Source organism: Rhinopithecus roxellana, chromosome 14, assembly GCF_007565055.1.
Source record: "Rhinopithecus roxellana isolate Shanxi Qingling chromosome 14, ASM756505v1, whole genome shotgun sequence".
NCBI classification, from domain to species: domain Eukaryota; kingdom Metazoa; phylum Chordata; class Mammalia; order Primates; family Cercopithecidae; genus Rhinopithecus; species Rhinopithecus roxellana.
In genome coordinates, this window is record NC_044562.1 from 2,956,196 (window position 1) to 2,978,177 (window position 21,982).

The following is a 21,982-nucleotide window of genomic DNA, read 5'->3' on the forward strand; positions in this document are numbered from 1 at the left end:
TCTGAGACATAGACTTTGCCACATCCCACGGGTTCTGCAAAGTTATTAAGCACCGTGCAGTAGAGTTAAGCACAAGCATGCTTGCCTACCATGAAGTCTGATCCGAGTGCAATGGAGAATGGGACTGGAGACGATTTTAGGGTGGAGATGATGTTAGACCTGGATGCTGTATGATAAACAGGACTCTGAAAGGCAGAGAGGGGATATCAAGAGCAGTGCAGGTTGAGATCACAAGATTTAAGGAAAACAGAAGTGAACATCCACACAAGATGATACAATGTTGGTGGCTAAGTAGGAAATCTATGGTTGATTAAAGCTGCATTAGGAGAACCTGTCTATTTTTATTAAAGAATTGGGATTTTGTCTTACAGATCCTGGGGAAATTTGATGATTTTGTTTAAGGTATAACCCCTTTCTAAGATACTTGATGAAAAGAAATCCACAAGTAAGAATCCTTGACCCCTGAGGCTGCAAAATAAATACATAACATGCTCTTGGGATGCTTCTTAATTAACTTTAAATCAGAATAAATATTACAGTATCTATTTGTAAACATTAATCTTACGAAAACAGCACCCTGTGATCTGGAAAAAATATTCCAGAATTTTAGGTACCTCACTTTGAACATCTAGGTACAAGTTCAGTGCTTCTGGTCACCGATCAAATGAAAAGAAAGGTAAAGACTTAACAGGAATCACTAAACAAAGCATTGAAAGAAAAGGTTTCTAGGGTGCGATTGCATCTAATTAAAGAGATATAAGGAAAATAAAGTTAAGATTAGTGGAACTGTGTCTGAGTTTCCCTCTGTTGATCAGGCAGGTAGTAAAAAAATTGAAACACAAATAGGAAGAAAATGCCTGCGCCATTGTAATTACATTTAGGGAGCATAAGAAATTTTATAAAATGGCAATCTTCTTAGATACAGATGAGAGCCATAAGGGGCATAAGTAATGCAATCTTCTCTCTGTTTCCTCTGTCAGTTTTGACCTAATCTAGCAAGAAATGCTGAGCGATTTTCCGCCTCTTGCGTACAAGTATCAATTAAGGGAAAACAGGGTGACTATCTTAGGGCACTGATGATGAAATGTCACTTAAAGAGAAAATATCAGCTCTAGAACAAGTTGCTCAGCAGCCACAGCGTTAGGAAACACTGGGGAAACAAACGGAGTCCTAGATCCTCGCTGGGACAGGCTACTTCTCTAATCTTTGTTGGGAGAGTATCAAGGGCAAAAAGTACATTTTAACCTGTGATTGTCTCAGTTTCCTGGGATTTCCTGTTCCGTAGTGTTTCTTTCTTAAATTGCTTGACTCAGTTGCAAAGTCTTTTTATCAGACAGATTAAATCTAATCACCCATTGGTTGCAGTTACGCCGGGCTATCTCTATCTTGGCCTGCCCAGGGTTCAAATATGTGGAAGTTGCACAATGCATAATTAGTACTCGACAGTAATTAACAGTAATCAGTAATTGACAGCACTCAAATATGGTTGACATTTGTTTTATTTAGCAAATTTGCTGTTGTATCTATTCATCTTTCCCTAATGCTCATCTCCAAACTCTGAATTTATTAGATTGAATTTCAATGCCAAAAGGGCATGTCTAATGATGGGACACTAATGTCATCGTCTATTGTTGTGAAGGACAATGACTATATCATTAAAATAAAAGTTTTCAGAGTATTTCCTTTAATGCATTTAAAAATCAGTTCCCTCTTGCTCAATTATTTATGAGTAAAATACATTTTAAATAGCTTGTGTGTATGTGTGTGTGTGCATGCCTATGTTTGCATATAAAGTTCAACAAATTGTCACAAACTGAACACATTCTTGTAATTACAGCCGAGCCAAGAAACACAATATTATCAGCACTCCAGAATCCCCCCAAAGCTCTGTTCCACTCACTACCCATCTGACCCCACTAAGGCTAATCATTCTTCTGTCTTCTGAGTTTTGCCTATTTCTGAACTTTATGTCAATGAAAACCTAAAGAGTCTACTTTTTCTTGCTGGGCTTATTTCAGTCAAACTTTTATTTGTAAAGATGATTGCTATGCAATATTCTTTTGTGAAGTGCCTGTTCAATACTTTTGCTTGTTTTTTAAATCAGGTTGTTTGTCATTGTCTTACTGATTTATAGAAGTTTTTTATATATTATAACCACAAGTATATTTTTAATATATTTGTTGCAATAACTATCTTTTCCCACTTGTGGGTTGCTTTTTCCCTCTCTTGGTGGCATATTTTCATTAATGGAGGTCCTTAATTTTAATATTGCTTAACTTATTATTTATTTCCTTTTATGATTAGTACTTTTTATTGCCCTCTTAAGAGGCCCTTGCCTAATTCAAGGCAACAAAGACTATTCCCATGATTTCCTCTAAATGAGTTGTTGTTTCAACTTTTATCTATTTTTAGAACTATGATTCATCTGGAAATAATGTTTGTGTTTGGTGTGAGACATATATATATACACACACACATATATATATTGTATATGGAAAGAAAGATATATATTATACATAAAATATATATTATATATATACACATATACACACAGACACACATACCCCTACACATATATAAATTGGAAGGACCTGTTATCTCTCCTGAAAGGACCAGGAACTGGCTTTTCATCTGAAGCGACCAGTTGCTGGAGAGCTCTCCTAGCCACACGTGATGAAGAAAAGTTCAGTTTGAAAGGTGCTGACAGTGTCAAGCAATTACATAGATCTGCGGTCACAATCTAGGTAAATATTGGCAACTGGGGATACAAGTTGAATAGGAAGAGTTATACAACAGGTGAGTAGAAACAGTCATTGACAATCTGAGGGGGGGATACTGAGAAGTTCAGATTTGTGGATTGTTATCAACTAGGAGGTTTGTTGCTAGGTGGCACAGTTCTCAATTCCGGTTATTTGTTCAGGTCTAGCTCAATTACCCACAAAGGAGATTGGCAATAGAAAGGTAGAACCTCAAACCTAGCAAGAGAGTGAGGCAATGAACGACCAGGTTACCAGCAAAGGAAGTTGTGGTCAAGGACAAAGCAAATGCCCAGTGAGGAAGAGGTGACCCACTGAAGCGCTGGGACGTGTAAATAAGGTGGGAATGCACTTGATTTGTACATCACAAGCCCAGACCAAAAGATGAGATCACTCATTATAATTTATTGTTGAATCCACAAAACCCCATTCCACTAGAATTAAAGATTGTCTGTATTAAGGTAATGTTTCACCTGAGAGTAAGGGTCAGACATAACTCAACCAGTTCCGAATGTGCACATGCTTCTGGTAGTGATAAGAAAGAGAGCTATAAAGTAGTAATTCTCAATGGTCAATGTGTGAAGCTTATTAAATATGCAGACTTAACGGAAACTTCCACAGATATTCCCATTTAAGGAGAATGAGGAAGAGGCTGAGAAACTGCATATTTGGTCATAATCCCTAAGGGATTCAGCTGCACTCCTTTTTAAAAAGTTATTTTTATAAAGGGTTATATAAGTTATTTTTAAATTTTATATGTGCATTATTCTAAAATGGTTACTCATTACTATAGTGTCTCCTCAGTTTTACAGTCCATTGCTGCTATCTTCATTTGTTCATATTACTGCTCTAATTAATTTTCCTGGGAATGAAAGTTCACTTTAGAATATGCTGGTGAGGGGGAGGGGTATGGTCCATAGTTGAAAATAGGGAGAGATAAATGAGTAGGTAGCTAAGTAGGTAAGTAAATAGATACATAGACACATAGGTGCATGAAAATGATGCTGTAAATATTCTATTTAAGACTAATTAAAATATGGTACTTTGTCAACCAGACCAACATTCAGTCATAAATACTGCTGGAAAATAAAGTGTTTTGCATAAAAGAAATACCCAAAGAGATCCTAGGCAATCTGGGTCAATGCACAACTTTGAGTGTAAGAATGCTTTTTTACTTTTTATCTGCTTATGTATATTATGAACTTGGTAAATGTGAGTAAAATAACATCGATTTCAGCACTTAAAAAAATAGTTCATAAAAGGAATGCTTGTACACTGTTGGTGGGAGTGTAAATTAGTTTAACCCTTGTAAAAGACAGCATGGCGATTTCTCAAAGAACTAAAGACAGAAATACCGTTCAACCCAGCAAACCCATTACTGGGTATATACCCAAAGGAATATAAATCATCCCTTTATGCATGAGTGTATTCATTGAGGCACTAGTCACAGAATCAAAGACACAGAATTAACCTAAATGCCAATCAATGATATACTGGATAAGAAAATGTGGTGTGGTAGATATATACTAACTATATAGCCATAACAATAATGAGATCATGTCCTTTGCAGATTCATGGATAGAAATGGAGGCCATTATCCTTAGCAAATTAACACAGGAGCAGAAAACCAAATACTGAATGTTCTCACTTGTAAGTGGGAGCTAAATGATGAGAAGTCATGGACACATAGAGGAGAACAACACATATTGGGGCCTACTGGAGGTTGGAGGGTGGGAGGAGGGAGATGATAAGGAAAAATAAATAATGGGTACTAGGCTTAATAACAGGGTGACTAAATAATCTGTATAGCAAACCCCCATGACACAAGTTTATCTATGCAACAAACCTTCACATATATCCCTGAACTTAAATAAAAGTTAAAACTTTAGTGTATGGGAATGCCCATTCAATTTCAGTTCCATTGCTTTCTGCAGTAGGTTCTGCATAGAATGACTTAGCATGTACTCTTATTACTGTGCAGTTGGTTCCAGTCTCTTAATGGCTTTCTATTTCTTTTTCCAGAGGTGGATGATTTAGCCCTGAGATGGTTCAAGTAATTGTCTGAGGGAGGAAAAAAAAAAAAAAAAAAAGAAAGTAGTTCTCCTTGATAAAGACCAAAGGAAGTTTGGTGGAGAAAAAAAAAAAAAAAAAAATTCCACAAAATACTATATCCTCAGGCTTCCTTTCAAGAAGCCAAGATGATCAAAATAGTGAAAAAATATTTGCCAGTTCACATACTTAAATTGAAAATTTTTACTGAGTTTTTCAATCCTTGTCTTTGATGATAAGAGATACAATATACTATGTTCATTGTACACCTTAAAATGTATCCTCTTCTTTCTAGGATGAGTAACTGAAGGTTCTCTTCATGCCTTTGGTCTCTCGAAGTGCTTCAATTGTCTTTTCAGGAACCTTAATCTAGGAGTTATTTGGGGGGCTAGATACTCCACTTAAACAAGTTTAATTTGTTTTTCCTTCCTCAAAGTATAGTTGCCAGGCCTCTCCCCACAAGGTGAGAGGCAGAGGAGGAGATGGTTACATATGTGATATAACTAATAGGTTCCAGTTAATTGGGTGCTACTGCAATTCGAATTACTGTAGCCAAATTTCTGTCTAAATTTAGGTGCTTCACAAAGTGAAATACAGGATTTTTGCTTGGACACATTAAAGTAAAAAATGCATAAATATTTAGAGTACTAAATGGTTGGGAGAACTATCCATTTAATTTAAAAATTATTGAATATTTTTCCTCTCCATCTTGTTTTATTTACTTATATCCTTTTTTATAACCACGTCTGAAACAGAGAATCTAATCTATTAAAGGAGAAAACGTGTGATGAAATGGGTTATGCAACCAAGCCCCAGCTACATTTCCCCATCTTGTGCACTCACTGGTGGGTTTCTTGTGTGTGTGTTTGTGTGTGTGTGTGTGAGCATGCACACATGTATGTGAATTTAAATGGCTACCACTGTTATTATCACAACACAAGGTATGCAAACCTCTCTTTCATCTCCCTTACAACAGTACATCCACACATTCTGATCCATACCCTGCATCATGTCATTCAAAAATAACAGTCGATGCAAAGATAAATGTATTTGCTATTACTTAGTCAAGTTAAACTTTTAGAGACATCTTTTAATGATTTTTTTTTTAAATGCTTTGGGGAGGGTTGGCAGCAGAAGAAAGTTTGTTCTTTCAAGTTAGGAAAATGAGCCCAGCCATGCAAGCTAGACAGACACAACAAGGACCTAAATGAAGAAGCTATACATAAATGGATGTTTTTTTTTTTCACAGAATAATCTAATGCTCTAGTCAGTCTCTAAACATTTATTAGGATTTATTGCATATACAGAAGTTATTTGGAGGACTCCAGTTCTCTCTAATCATTACCCTCTGCTCCTGCTTTTTTAGGAGCAGCTATAAATTCAAGGAGAGGTGGAAAATCGGCAGACTGCCAACCAAATTCAACCCACAGACATATGTTGTTGGGCCTGAACAATGTTTTGGAATGTTTTGAATCAATTTCCAATTGAAAAATGAGGGTTGTTACTTTTAAAAAACAGAAAAGGATGTCTATATGTCTTCTCTTGAAAATTCATAAAATGTGGCAAACTGATCCAGGTATGTATGGTAAGAGACAGCTCTTGGTGGACAGCTTCTACATCCTTCAGACAAGGCGTCATATAGACATCCTCTTCTCTACAGGTCCTCTGCTACCCATTTATCTTGTACAGATATCCCAACTGGCCTGGAGATGTTCCTGACTGTGACTCGTAGTGTCAATCACCCCTAGGAACATTGCTCCTCTGATGTATGGGTTGAATGGTGATTGCACTGCATATTAAGTCAATATTATTTTCAGTATTTCATTATTTTTAAATCTAAGCTGGTAATATTGCAAATGAAGAGCAGAACCAGGAGACTGCATTTGCATTCGCAGTTGTACTACAGCTTTAGAAAGAGGATCATCAAACATTAGCATTACTTCATTTATTCTTACAATTTTCTCAACATGACATTAGTTACAACGAGTAGGATATTGTGCTGTGCTCTTTGTTCTTGCTAAGCAAGTTCCCCTTTTCCTCCCTCTCTTTTTTCTGCCTTCTTTACTGTTTCTATTCTATTTAGGCAGATAATTACATCCTGCTTTATATTTGGTTTCTGTTCTCTATTTGAGCTGTGTGTCTCTTCTGCCCAAATTGACTGTGGGGTCCTTAAAGTCAGACACCATATTTGTCAGTGTTGTTGCTCTGTATTGTACTTAGGACATTATAGACATTTGGTCCCATGCCTTGCTCTCATTAATTCAATGCCCTAATACCAATTGCTTTCAGAATTAGGATTGAAATTGGTATATTCATCCAGCACTGTCTGAAATTCCCTGCCTTGAACTCCCACAGGCCATAAGCATTTCCAGTATGTTCAAGTTTGCCACCATGATTAGAATGGCTGTGACTCCAAGTCCCAAGTGTTGTTGGATTCCTGTGTTTTCTGCTTACCTCTCCACATCTAAAGCTGCCAGATGCATGCATGATACAGCTCATCATGGTCAGGAGAAGTCAGATCACTGCATTTCACCTTCCCCCACCCCTGCCCCAGGATGTGTACACTCTGCACATCTGCCATGCTGACTGGTCTCCAGATTTTTGTCAAGCTGGTTTCCCACCCTGAACCTGCTGCCCACTTGCTAATCCCCTTTGCTAATGCCAGACTTCAAACCTAAAGCTCAGTGCCAGCTGGCCATAGGATACAGATACAGCAGGCTCTTTGTGGACAGCACCACGGCTGCTTGTCTCCCCAGCATTTTGTCGGCACATGGATTCCCCTCTGTCACCCTTGCTCTCAGGGTAGATGCACTAATATGAATTGCTTTCAAAACTAGGACTGAGTTGGGATATTCACTCAACCTACGTATATGGAATCCTGAGTTGGTTTCCCCAAAGGAAAATGAAACAAAAGAAAGAAAGAAAAAAAAAAGACGAAAGACTTCTTAACTGGGTTAGCAACGTACACTCTGGACTTCCTAGTTTCCTTTTATATGTTTATATGTTCTTCTCAGATTCGTTTTTCTAGGACCCTAGTAGATCTGTCTTGTGGACCATCTACCTTATTGCCTTACCACTCCATGAAAAAAATTAGATTTAAAATAAAAGTGCACCAAGAGAATTCTACTTTCTTTTCTCTCCTTGTGTCTGCCGTTTTTCTTTGCTTCATTTTCATTTCAGGCCTAAGAGTCAACGGCCTACCTGTTTTTGAATTGTTTTACGTGATAAATGTTGATTCTTCATAATTAAAGGGTATTTTTGGTGAGGGCACATCTTGAGCTGCTTGAAGGAAAATTTCCATGTCAACCAAAAATTGGTAAACAAACAAGAAAAGAGTTATCTCTTCTTCCCTTTGCCCACACAGCTATGCTATACTCCCCCACACAGCTGTATTGAGAAAATGAAACTAATAGCAAGAAATTGCTTTTGATGAGTTTCATAATTTTATCATAATACTTAGAATCGAAATAAACCAAAATTATCCTAGGTTGATTTTTACATCATAGTGAAGAAAAAAAAAAAGTCACTCTTTGATTCAAGACCTGCTAAAACAATTCCTAATGCTACTCTTACCACCACATTTAACCTTTGTAAAGTGATTTGCTATTTGCCTCCTGCAGGGTAAACATTTTTAAATACATCATTTTATTTTTTTTCTTTGGGAGGAATCTCACCATTTTACAGATGAGCCAACTCAGACTCAGAAAGATTAAGTAACTTGCCCAAAATAATATATAGTATCTAGCAAGTGGTAGGGCTCGGAGTTGAATTTTATTTTTTCTGACTTCCCAGCCTGTGCTTTTAATACCTATTCTATCTCTGTAAGAAAGAAAACAGTTCTGGACTAGAATTTGAGAAAAAGTATGTTTTAATGGTTATACCTGAAATGTATTCTAACCCTTCCGTGTCCTCCCACAATTCAATTTCTCCATGCTTCATTGCCTTTTTCTGTGAAGTCTACTAAAAGCTCCCACTTTCTCATTGACTTTCTAGAATTATCAAGTAAAATAACGTATGCAAAATGACTTTTAAAACTGTAAATAGAATACAAATAGATGATAGACATTCTTACTTGTATTACTCGAACCCAACTATCACCATAAAGCCTTAAAATACATTCATAAGAAGCAAAATAAAGAGGCAAGAGAAATAGCAATATAAAAGCATGAGACTCTTTTGCCATAATCTAGATAAGACTCAACAGATGACCAATTAGTGACCATGACAATATGTGCAAATGGATAGAAAGAAATAAATGCTGCTTGAATATGGCAATTGATTGGATGTATGGAATTAGTGATATGAAATACATGATATGAATATCATGTCACTTAATAATAAATATGACTTCAGGAGTAGAGATGTAATCGAAATTGGAAGGAAGATGACAATAACCCTTGGGAGAGGCCATGGAGTTAATGCGGGACATAATCAGTTTAACCTGCTGATGGGACATCATAGGGGAAGTATCAAGTGACAATTAGAAATAAGGGAAAATTTTGACAGAGACACCAAGGCTAAAGATAGAAATTTAAGGACCGTATTTCAGGGATGAAATTGAAATCATAAGAATGTCAAAAGAGAGGCCAAAAACAAGATGGTTTACAGCCCTGGCATCCATTAGAAATATAATATGAGCCACACATGTAGTTTAAAAATTTCCTGTAGCCACATTGGAAAAGTTAAATGAGACAGGTGAAATTAATTTTAATAACTTTATTTAGCCCAATACTTCAAAATGTAATCAATTGGATATGTAATCAATTGAGCATGATTAAATGCCAAAATATTAATGAAATATTTTACATTTTCTTTATTTGTACGATGTCTTCAAAATCTGGTGTTTATTTTACACTTAATTCATACTAGCCCTTCTTCAAGTGCTCAATAGTCACGTGTGGCTAGTTGCTACCACATTGGATAGGTGGATCTAAGAAGGAACTTTTGAGAATTAAGGGTCAGGGGGAGACATAGAATCTAGAGAAGACGGCCGGGCGCGGTGGCTCAAGCCTGTAATCCCAGCACTTTGGGAGGCCGAGACGGGCGGATCACGAGGTCAGGAGATCGAGACCATCCTGGCTAATACGGTGAAACCCTGTCTCTACTTAAAAATACAAAAAAACTAGCCGGGCGACGAGGCGGGCGCCTGTAGTACCAGCTACTCGGGAGGCTGAGGCAGGAGAATGGCGTAAACCCGGGAGGCGGAGCTTGCAGTGAGCTGAGATCCGGCCACTGCACTCCAGCCTGGGTGGCAGAGCAAGACTCCGTCTCAAAAAAAAAAAAAAAAAAAAAAAAAAAAAAAAAAAAAAAAAAAAAAAAAAATCCAGAGAGGACCAGAAAAAGAGAAATAGGAAAGACACCTGCAGTATGGCAAAAACCAAGGCAAAAGAACGTTTTCTTCCTCACATGTTTTACAGTGCCTCTGCATAGGCAATATATGCAGAGAAGAAACAACAGGTTTCCTACAGATGGCATTGTTTTAGACATCAAAGTTGGATTCTTTTAGAGCCTTTTAGACTCTAGGGCCTCATGAATAAAGTTCAGCAATGCTTAACTGCTAACACTTAACAGGATTCAAAATTACAGCATGGCATACTGAAAATAACATGGACTTTGCATTATGCAGATCTATCTACAAATCACGACCCAGCCTACAAAATAGCTTTGTAAATTTGTGTATTTAATCTCTTAACCTTAGCTTCCTTATCTTTAAAATGGGGATACAAACCCCTTTACATGATTTTTGTGGTTACCAAACACAATTAGGTATGTAAAATTCTTGTCCCATAGTCTACACAGAATAAGTCATAGCTATGATGATAATTATTAAGAATCTCACTCTAATAATTTATATTGATGAATTTCTCAAGCAACTGTAAACATCTTGAGAATAAGGTAATATTGTCTTGTTTTGGTAACACTATAGTACTTACCACAGTGCTTCAGACACCACTGAGGTAATCACCATATATTTTTTTCTTTAATGTTCTACTTTAGGAGAACCATCAAAGTATGAAGAGGTGGTATTATACAGAAGCTCAGATTACTTGATTTCCCCAGTGCATTTAGCAGAGAGCTGAATTTGGGTTCCATTGCTCAGTTTTTAGTCTTTAAAATTCTAACATGAAATTAACTAAAGCAGAAAGATAAATGAACAGAAACAGAAGTTTCTCTTGACTCAGCACCCAATTTCCTGAGCATTCTACCTTCCATAGCTCTTTTAAAAAGATGTCCTGTTTTGACTCTTTTAGGAAATGGATTTAAAGTGAACATAAAATTAGTCAATTTTAATACCACAGTTTAGTAAAATTGTTTAAAATTTAAATACTTAGAGGTAGTTGCTGTTTCTCATCAGTTTATGACAATATATTTTCAGCTGGTGGGTTATTTGTTTCATTTTTCAGAAGCATATAATGGATACAGAATTCTAACCCAACCCTTCATCACTGCCAACTTACTAAAACTATACCATATCTATAGTACATATAGTGTCATTTATTTGAAATATATTTCTAGCTTCTCTTCTCCCGAATACCCTATTTTATAGAGCAGGACAAGTCACACATCTCCAGATGGTCTTCCTTGATTCTATAGCCCAAAGTCAATCTTTAGGGCATGCATCCTTTCACTAAACAAATATTTATTGATGTTATCATATGCCTACCCTTTGTTCTAGGTTCTAGGCATTTAGTAGTAAAAAGACAGGCAAGGTCAATACTCTCATGGACCATTCTAAGGTGAAAATAGCTACTAAACACTGAAAAATAATAATAAATACATATCCAAACTAATATAAAGGAAAACAAAAGCAGAGTAATGATATAAAGAGGGCCTTGGAGGAGATTGAATTTAATTTGAAGTATAATAGAAAATAATTAGGAATATTATAGTAGAAGAGTTGCATGGTTGAAGTCTTAAAAAGGCCACTCTGTCTATCCTTGGACAATGACTATTGTGGGGAAGACAGAAGCAGGGAGGAGACTCAGGAGAATTCTGCAGTAACAGCAATGGAAGTGGAAAGAAGTGATTGAATTCAGGATATTCTGATGTACCTATACCTCTTGCTTAATGTCTAATGCATTCCCATGAAATACAAAGCTATTCAATAAGAGCCTAAGATTTCCAATAATCACTTCTAAGTACAAAAATACATCAAAAGAACCACAAAAAGCTTCAAGTACATCACAGCAACAATTTGAAAGAAAACAAATTGAAAATAAAATGTAATATAAAAGAAGTTTTTATGTATTACATTTCCTTTTTTCCATATCTTTTTCTTCACTAATATTTTTAAGGATTGCGAGACTTATGGGTTTTGTGCCCTCAAAGTATACTTAATAATATATTACAGCACAGGAGTCACCTGGGGGGCCCAAAAATAAAGCCTGATTAAAAGGTTGTAAACATTGCCACCTCTTCAACCTTCTTGAATTAATTCAAACATGTACAAACCAACATTGTTTCATATGCTTCTTGATATTCTCTCTAACCTGAAACCAGAGAGTAAATTGGTGTGTGTGCTTTTGTCTAAAGTTTGATGTTCATCCAAGTGTCACATTGTGCTGTATTCACTTAGCAAGATTTTTGAGAAAAGTCATTCTATCAGCAACCAAAAATATCAAAAGTAAAAGAACTATTAGCCTGAAAAAAAAAAAAAGATACAACACCTTAAGGACCATTATGGAGAAAAGTCATGTGAACAGTATAATGAAAACTAAATTTATATTTTACAGGCTCTATTTATTGCTGATAAATTAGATGAAACTTTGGGTAGGAAGTAGTAGGGAAGGAGTCGAATCAGGGGGTAATTCTTAGACTCTTGTCCTGAAAAGAAAGATGAATATAGTGTCATTAACTAAGGTGGAGACAAAAGGTAAAGAAGCAAGTTGGGTCGGGGACAGGTGGGCAGTAATTAGGAGATTTACTTTGAGTACTGTATACTCATTTTGATGTCTCTATGTGACATTCAAGTGAAGATGATGAATGGGCAATTGTATTTATAGTTTTACTGCTAAGAGAAAAGGTTTGGTCTTGAAATCTAATTAGTATATCAATAACGTTTAAGGTCATGAAACTAAATAAAATCACAAAGTAATAAACCTAGAAGACAAGTAGAAATCCAAAGACTGATCTCAGGACATTCCAACATTTAGAGAGCTGGATGATGAGGTAGTGTTAGCAAAAGACACAGAAAGAGCATTCAGGTAGTTTGGAGGAAAACTGGAAGAAAAACATTTCTCAGAAGTCAAATGAAAAGAGGGTTTCTTTTTTTTTTTTTTTTTTTTTGAGACGGAGTCTTGCTCTGTCGCCCAGGTTGGAGTGCAGTGGCCGGATCTCAGCTCACTGCAAGCTCCGCCTCCCGGGTTCACGCCATTCTCCTGCCTCAGCCTCCCAAGTAGCTGGGACTACAGGCACCGCCACCTCGCCCGGCTAGTTTTTGTATTTTTTAGTAGAGACGGGGTTTCACCGTGTTCACCAGGATGGTCTCGAACTCCTGACCTCGTGATCCGCCCGTCTCGGCCTCCCAAAGTGCTGGGATTACAGGCTTGAGCCACCGCGCCCGGCCGAAAAGAGGGTTTCAAGAGGGAAGGAGTGTTCGATAGCATCAGATGCAGCTCAGACAGTGAATAATATAGATACATAAATGGTTATTAGATTTGGCAAAATGGAGACCTTTGGGATTCTGTCAATGGTATATTCTATAATATTTCTATGACACTGGACCTATATGTATAATTGATATTTAGATCCTTATCTTTGTCTACCTCTTACCTACTGAACTGCTTTCATTGGCTAAGTAGCATATCTAATTATTTGTGTCTCCAGGAATTCTTAGGACAACATAGTATACTTAGAGTTCAAAACTATTTATGGAGTTGAATTGAATTGGACTAATAACCAGTGAAAGAGAAAAAATAAGTTGCAAAATCCACAATTGTATTGTGTGTTACTAACAGGGACAAGTTTTAAAATAAGATATTCCGTCTAGTTTTTGACACGTAGAAAATACTTTCATCAGATGAACTTTCCTACCATTTAAGCAAAGATAGAAACTATGAAGCATGTATTCCCTCAAATTCCTCTCCTCACTGGATCTTATTTATATCCAATTAATCTACATTCACGCTCATTAAAGTGCTCTCTCTTCTGTTTAAGGTTAATTTATCTACTTGAGCTAGCAATTATACCCATCTGTCTTAGTCTCCTCTGAGACCTTGTTGGGTTTCTTTATTTTCATTCCTTTTCTCCTCCTTCACTTGAACGTTCATACTTTATCACCCTTTTAAGCTACTATCTATTTCAAGCTTTAGAAAAGGAATACAGCATTTAGACTGGGCGCAGGGGCTCACGCCTGTAATCCCAGCACTTTGGGAGGCCGAGGCGTGCGGATCACGAGGTCAGGAGATCGAGACCATCCTGGCTAACACGGTGACACTCTGTCTATACTCAAAATACTAAAAAAAAAAAAAAAAAAAAAAAAAAATAGCCGGGCGTGGTGGCGGGCACCTGTAGTCTAGCTACTCGGGAGGCTGAGGCAGGAGAATGCTGTGAACCCGGGAGGAGGAGCTTGCAGTGAGCGGAGATCGCGCCACTGCACTCCAGCCTGGGCGACAGAGCGAGACTCGGTCTCAAAAAAAAAAAAAAAAAACAAAACAAAAGAAAAGAAAAGGAAAACAGCAATTTATATATGCTATCTCTAGTTCTTTGCTTCCTTTGACATCTCACTCCAAGGCTTGAGTGTCACTAAAGTCACTAATGTTTTTGTCTTTAGTTATACAGCTGAGAAAGAATACATTTCCTTATAAGGAAAGCAAATCGACCTTTAATCTTTTAAAAACAAAATCAGGCCAGGCGCGGTGGCTCAAACCTGTAATCCCAGCACTTTGGGAGGCCGAGACGGGCGGATCACGAGGTCAGGAAATCGAGACCATCCTGGCTAACACGGTGAAACCCCGTCTCTACTAAAAAAAATACAAAAAAACTAGCCGGGCGAGGTGGCGGGGGCCTGTAGTCCCAGCTACTCAGGAGGCTGAGGCAGGAGAATGGCATAAACCCGGGAGGCGGAGCTTGCAGTGAGCTGAGATCCGGCCACTGCACTCCAGCCCGGGCAACAGGGTGAGACTCCGTCTCGGAAAAAAAAAAAAAAAAAAAAAAAAAAAAAAAAAAAAAAAAAAAATCAATTTTAACCATAATAGCAGAAATACCAATAACACTGTGTTGAGATACAGTTGTTAGAGACTGGCAAAACCTGAAAAGCTCAGCAACGCAATCCCGTGAAAAAGCAATGGAACTTCTGTACGCATTCTCATTAAGTGCCGGTGGAAGTTCAAAAAGTTACAAATAACATGAAGGACAGTTTGGCAACAACTATCAAAATTATTTTATCCTTTGTCTCATAAATGTTATTTTTGGAAATTTGTTATAGATAGATAGATTAGATAGATAGATAGATAGATAGATAGATAGATAGATAGATAGATAGATAGATTTTCAAATAGAAACAATTACACAGACATTCATTGAATTAGAAAAACTTGAAAACATCCATCACTCTTTTTACAGGAGGCTGGTTAAATTAAGTATGATATTTCCATACAGTTGAATATTATACAGCTGTAAAAAAGAGAATTAGTTTCTTAGTTTTGTTATAAAATATCTCTAATTTATATTTTTAAAAGAAAAAAAGCAAAGTGGAGAGGTGCATGCAGTTATGCTATATATATACACACATAGATGTGCATACATATATATATGGTTTTTACATAAACTGTGAAGTATAAAATATATAAAACATGAAAAGTGGTTATGTTGGATTAAGATGGGGATAAATGGGATAGATAGAAATAAAAATATAAGAAATAATTTATCTAAAAATATTGTATTTAGGTTTTATGTTGATTTTGAACCATCTGGCTATATCATCTATTCTCGGATTAAAAGCAAACAAAACAAAAGGCCTTCATCAAATGAAAGAAATAGATTGTTATAACCGTAGCCTGAATAAGAACCTCAGGCACCTGAACAGATAAGTCAGTGCCTGTCCTTACAGAAATATCTCCACTGACCTCAAATTCTTCTGCAAAGAGAATGTCACTTCACAGTGAGATAAATGGAAGAAACAAATAAATCTTGACCCTAGATAGACAACCCATCAAGATGTAAAAGTGTGGACATTCAATTATGTATTTCCCCTGCTCAAGAACCCTGTTGTTACCTATATCCAGGTCCACTCTATTTATGATCTCACACTATCTTTCTGGCCTTACCTCCTATTACTATACTTCCGTCTAACAAAACTGGAGAATTCACACTGCCTTGGAATTCTCTGACACTCAATGTTTTCGTGCGTTGACACAGTTCCTTCCTGTCCTTTGCAATGTTTCTCGTCTTCCCAGTGCTAGATTTCCCTGAAAACTACACAAAAATTTCCTCCAAAACTGTCCAGAACTTTCTGAAAGTATGTGATCAGATGATACAACACCTACAAAATTCTCTAGTTTATGGCCCAGCAAATAACAGGAATGCAAAAATGCTGGATGAATTTCTGAACCCTAATAGAGCATTCTCTGTATCTTCTTATGGTACTTGACAAATTTTATTTGCATCATAATTATTAAAATAGTAGTCACTCTAGATTACAAGCTTTTAGAAGGCAAATGTTGTGAGGAGTTGTCAAACATACAGTAGCTGTTGAAAAATATTTTTTAATTTAGTTTAATTAAAACTCATGTTTCAATGAGATCCACCTTTAAGTTAAAACTGTATTTTTATACAATTATGGAATTTGAAGAAGTTGGGAAATAATGATTATTTCTAATGGGACCATATGTGACTCTGTAGTAGAAATCTGAGGCTTTTGTCCTTTCTTCTGGGGAAAGCATTTTAATTTCCACATCAGGAGACTCCTCTTTTCAGCAGAGAGTCCAAATGCTGCACCCCAGTGCAGGAGTGGGCCTGTGAGCCAGGCATAGTCATGCAGGCTGTCTGCACCCAAGTTCAGTAATTGTTCAGCTATGGTCATGTGATCCAGTTTAGTCCCTATCAGATCTAAATCTGACACTTTGCTGTGGTGATTGGGGAAAGGCATTCTTTCCCCACAGTTTGTTGAAAGGATCAGTAGTAGCTTGACAATTTTGTCAGAGCTTCCACTAGAGACTGCTTATAGCACAGTGAAAAGAAGAACTGAGGAATGAAAAAAAGTGAGTCTTACCCCTGATAATCCTGTGTGAGCTCCTGGATCCAGTCATTCCTGACTTTGTTGTCCCTGGACCTTTCACGCATAAAAGAATATCTATTTTGCCTATGCTAATTCGAACTCATTTTCTATCATTTACAAATAAAGAAGTTTTGCCCACTCTACACTGAAATTTAGAATACTTACAAGGGCATTTTAAAGTCTAATTATGTAGCATTTATTGTACAGTGTAAAAAATATGCTTTTGGTATCCAAATAATTAAATGCAGAGTATTCAATAACTTTTAAAAATACATCTATTAAAAACTAAGTATGTTAAATAATTTCTAAGTGTATGGGAATATCAAAATTGCCTGAAAACGTAGTGCAATTATTTTTTTACCTGCTGCAAGAAAGGTATTTCTTTATTCAGGAATATCTTAAAGAAATGGATACATCACTGGGATTGATCCTTCATATGACACACTTTCAGAAATTCTGTGTTTAAACATCACAGGCAGGACCAATGGTTAACAAAACACTCTCCCTCTAAAGTCTTCCTGCAACCATTTACCATGGCATCAGTATCCTCACTTGAGATCCAACATTTAGCTAATCCTTTGGGCCCTGTCTGCTGAAAGAACATATTGAAATTCCACTGGGAGGAGAAAGGGAGGCCTGGCTAGGAAGTCAAAGCTCTGTAGCCTTCTCCTATAAGTGTGGATTATTTTTATTAGATTCCTAAGTGCTGGAAAATGGGATGAGTACATTTTAAAAGTTCAAGTGATTGGAAGGAGCCATTGAACGGAAGGGTCTATCTTTCTAGGTACCAAGGTTATGAAACTCTAAATTAGGAGCAGAGCAGGCTGCTCCAGGAAAAAGTATTAAAAAGGAGCAACAGGAGGAATATCAAGGAAAGATTTTCTCCTTTCTGAATCTTACTGAATGCTGGCTCCAAGTGGAAAAGGACGACCGTCTCTGAGCAAATCAGCTTTAATATGACTTTCCAAATAAAATCTTGTGTATTATTTTCATTTCATCAAAACTTGTTTCTGACTCATCCACTTAAAACACATAAAGTAATAGAATTCTATAGTAACTTATTTGCAATTAACTGTCTGAAAATTTGGTCTGTACATTACTTCATTTTACAAAGAATTCTGAAGGTATTTTAATTTACCTATCATCTTTACTCATTGATCTTTCTAAATTCATATCAAGTTCACTTCAATTCATTCTTAATTTTACACATATTCCATAAAATATGTGTATTTTAATTTAACAGTTTCTGCAAGAAACTACTCATTTTTACAGTGAATTTGTTTTTTAAAAGCATTGAACAGTTTAAAAAATTTTCATGGACTTTTCTCCAATGCCAGATGTTTATCTGCATATTCATTCTTGCTAACATATAAGTATTACATGTGTTTATTCATTTGATATTCTTTTATAATAAAATGAAACAAAGTAATAACATATCAACCAAAATTATCTGAATTATACAGCTTCTATAGATGCAGAGGTTCAGAACCACAATATTGAAGACAGATTTAAATAATGCTTTCCATTGTGAGGAAATGCAACAAATTGAAAATCTAATCAGAATATCAAAGCAAATACATATTACCAAGGTGTTCTTATACTCTAACAATAAAAAGTGTATTGAACACCAAGTTCTAATCTCTATTTTTCTGTGATCATTTTAATAGTCAACAAATAGATAGCTTCAGTATTGACAATTGAAGAGGTCTTGAAATGGAGTGTACTAGAATGCCTAATAATTTCCTACTAAATTGATCATGTCAAAAAACATTTATGTGTGTTTTTCAATAGAAGACAATAAAAGAAAAGAAAATTGTTGCCACTTATCAACCCTGTAAGCATTTTTTAATAACGCAAAAAAATAGGTGTTGTGGGGGCCATCACTTATCCCATCCAACAGCACAATAAAAATAATATTAGGGAAGAATGGATCATATCTTGGGCTTTTATTAAAATTCTTTCAAAAATCTACAGTCAGATTTGTTTTAGGTATTTGTCTCTGAGATTAGCAATATTTTGATGTTTTCTGCACACATGTTACAGCACACAAAGACATTCTGTAAAAGCAAGAAGTCAATATAAAAGAAAATTACGTGTCAGTTTATGACTAACAAATCCTTTTCATTTGTAAGGTTTATTATTTTGGAATATTTCAAAGAAGGAAAATTATATAATTACATAAATAACAAAAGTATCCCTCTAATTTGCCTCTCCTCTCAGAGTAACCTTCAATGAAATCAGCTGTGACTTCTTTTCTAAATATAAAATTTTGCTTATGAATTAGAAACTTACCCTCATGTCACCCTATATCTTAAATGAAATTTAGAAAAAAAATTTTCAAATGTCATGATAGACAGTATTCCTTTATATTTTAAAATCTCTTTGCTTTTTAATTAGCTACATATTAACCTTTAAAGGGTTTTTAATGCTAACATTGATACAATGCTTTAGAGTGAGTATCTTTCACACTGAAATTCAAGCTGTTTCTCATTGTTATAAAGTGCCCCTTTCTCTTTCCTTATTTGGGTGTTGAACAATATGTATTTTTATAAAACAGTTGGTTAAAGGTGCAAAGTCTCACATTATTTCTAGTAGTCATTTTTAAATGCACTTCAAACTAAAACTGTATACCTTATTCTGTCTTTAACATTTTAGTACAAAATCTTAGCAAATCATCTTATTATTATTTTAGTAAGAGACGTTGGAATTTGACAGCTGCAAATATGTAAAGAACATTCTTTTCTACGCCAAAGGAAACCAGTCCATGTTTTAAGCACAGGTAAAAGCATCATATTTTGTAGAAATGTTTGTACGTTCACACCAAAATGTAGGAAACTCTGCTAAACATGTTCAAATTTAAATTTTATGTACAATATAAAGTTAAAACTTACCTTTTCTCTGCAATGACCTGTTATTGAAACTGCCATCAACTCCTAACTGCTAATGACTCTTTCAACAAAAACGGAAAACAGTAAAGTCACATGTCGTAAGAGTAGGCCTGTGTTGGATGCTGCTTAATTTCAGTACTGGGGGAAGAAAAAGGCGGGGGGTGGGGTGAGCACAAAACTTTTAAATAAAACCACTTCCTGGGTAGAGGCAGTTAACCACACACATCACATCATTACTCAATTTGAAGAAATTGCCTTGTATAGTCAACAATATTGTTATTTTTCAACGTGATTATCAATTGTCAAACATGACACATGTATAGAGATTTTATCAATTTTAACTTAAGGGAGGAAAATGTGTGATTAAAAATTCATCAGTGGGAGGAGCAGACTGCTAAGCACTGAAGAAACTTCCCCTTTCTCTGCCTTCTAGCAAGGGCTTAAAAATGAAGCGTCTACTCTGCTGGCTACACTTGAGATGTTCCCATGCTATCAGGACACTGCATGATGACTTTGGAAGCAAGGAAGCCACCTCCAATTCACAGAGCTGGTGCTTCTGCCTCATTCATGAAAGGACCCACCAAAACCCGATCCAGTTATCAGGTTCATGGGGCTTTGGGAGGGTTGCATTAGAACTTCAGAAAACACAGCCCCGAGCATGCAGCCATCTGAGCATCTGGGAAAAAGGAAGGTGTTCATCATGCTGGTCGAACACACCCTGTGGCATTTGCTCTGACTGTGGCTCTCATACTGGTGGGTCCTCTCTGACAGTTTCCTAAGCAGTTCTGAAAACTGCTGAAGAGCTTTTTGCTCTAGCTGAATGATTCTTTGTGTGGTCTGACTTAAAAAGAAAAAATATATATATTATAATAAAGGATCCAAACGGTATCATTTTGGCATGCTGCTGTGTGCCCTCCTGTGTCAAACTTCAGCCAACACAAGACATATTTTTAAGGGGTCTCAGAAATAACTCTAGGTTGTGCATCTTTATTGAGCCATGGAGTTCAAGAATAAGCTCCTGGATTTTTCAGGCTTGGCTGGTTTTGTGAGATTTGCAGTATAATCACAAAAGGAAAAGAAGAAAAGCTTTCCTTCCAAATATATGAGAGAGTTAAATCACAATCTCTTGTCATACAAACCAATTAGAAATCTGTGTAATAGAGCTCAGTGGTATAGAATGTTTGGCATACTAAAAGTCAGTCTTTAAGAATAGATTTGGTAGATATGGCCCAAGTTAAGGATGGCATGTCCCTACCAGTTAATTGAATTTCTCTGGGATCTTTTTCTAAAAATCACATTTCAGATTGACCCTAGAATTCACTGTCAGTTGTCATTTCAGGAAGGACCTTTTTAAGTGTTTAGAGTCCTGAAGATTTGTACTGAATGCTTCTCCTTAACACCAAAGAGAAAATGGAAAGTTGATAATATTAAAAGTGAGGAAAGCAGAATTCAGGGCTTAATTCTGACACTGCTATTTACTTAACCTTGGCCAAGTTACTTAAGTTCTCTGAAATTTAGTTCATTTACCCATGTAATGAAACATCTGCATGCAAAAATGCATCTTGGGGAATACAATAAGCAAATAGATGTACATATTTTGTATATCATAAGGAATTGTAGATATATAAATTAGCATGAGCTGGGAAATGTTGATACATCTTAAGAAGCGTCAGAAAACTTCAGTGCATTCTGCTTGATTTAAGCCTTTGTAAATCTGAGTTAGACTCAGAAGTCTAGGACAAGGAAAATAAATTAGGCCTTTCCTTGTTTTTGTTTGTTTGTTTGTTTTTACGGAGTCTCGCTCTGTTGCCAGGCTAGAGGGCAAAGGCGCGATCTCGGCTCACTGCAACCTCTGCCTCCCGGGTTCAAGCAATTCTCCTGCCTCAGCTTCCCGAATAGCCGAGATTACAGGCATGCCCACCATGCCCAGCTAATTTTTGTATTTTTAGTAGAGACGGGGTTTCACCACGTTGGCCAGGATGGTCTCTGTCTCTAGACTTCATGATCCGCCCACCTCGGCTTCCCGAAGTGCTGGGGTTACAGGCGTGAGCCACCGTGCCCGGCCAGGCCTT

The 21,982-nt window shown here is 36.5% G+C and overlaps 1 protein-coding gene and 1 long non-coding RNA gene across 4 annotated transcripts in view; one reads left to right on the forward strand and one right to left on the reverse strand.

The window, feature by feature from the left end:
* Positions 1-20,064, reverse strand: part of ARHGAP15 (Rho GTPase activating protein 15) — a 638,248-nt gene extending 618,184 nt beyond the window's left edge. For 2 of the 3 annotated variants that reach the window (XM_030916186.1, XM_010353830.2), the window contains exon 1: positions 19,914-20,064. The gene's annotated coding sequence lies outside the window, so the exon portion shown is untranslated. Of the gene's footprint in view, positions 1-89; positions 186-19,913 lie in introns of all 3 variants that reach the window. The other variant, XM_030916185.1, reaches the window with a different exon arrangement.
* LOC115893187 lies at positions 16,906-20,649 on the forward strand. Its single transcript, XR_004053129.1, has 3 exons — positions 16,906-17,005; positions 19,715-19,801; positions 20,344-20,649. It is a non-coding gene; the product is annotated as an uncharacterized LOC115893187 (long non-coding RNA).
* Positions 20,650-21,982: the final 1,333 nt, after the last annotated feature.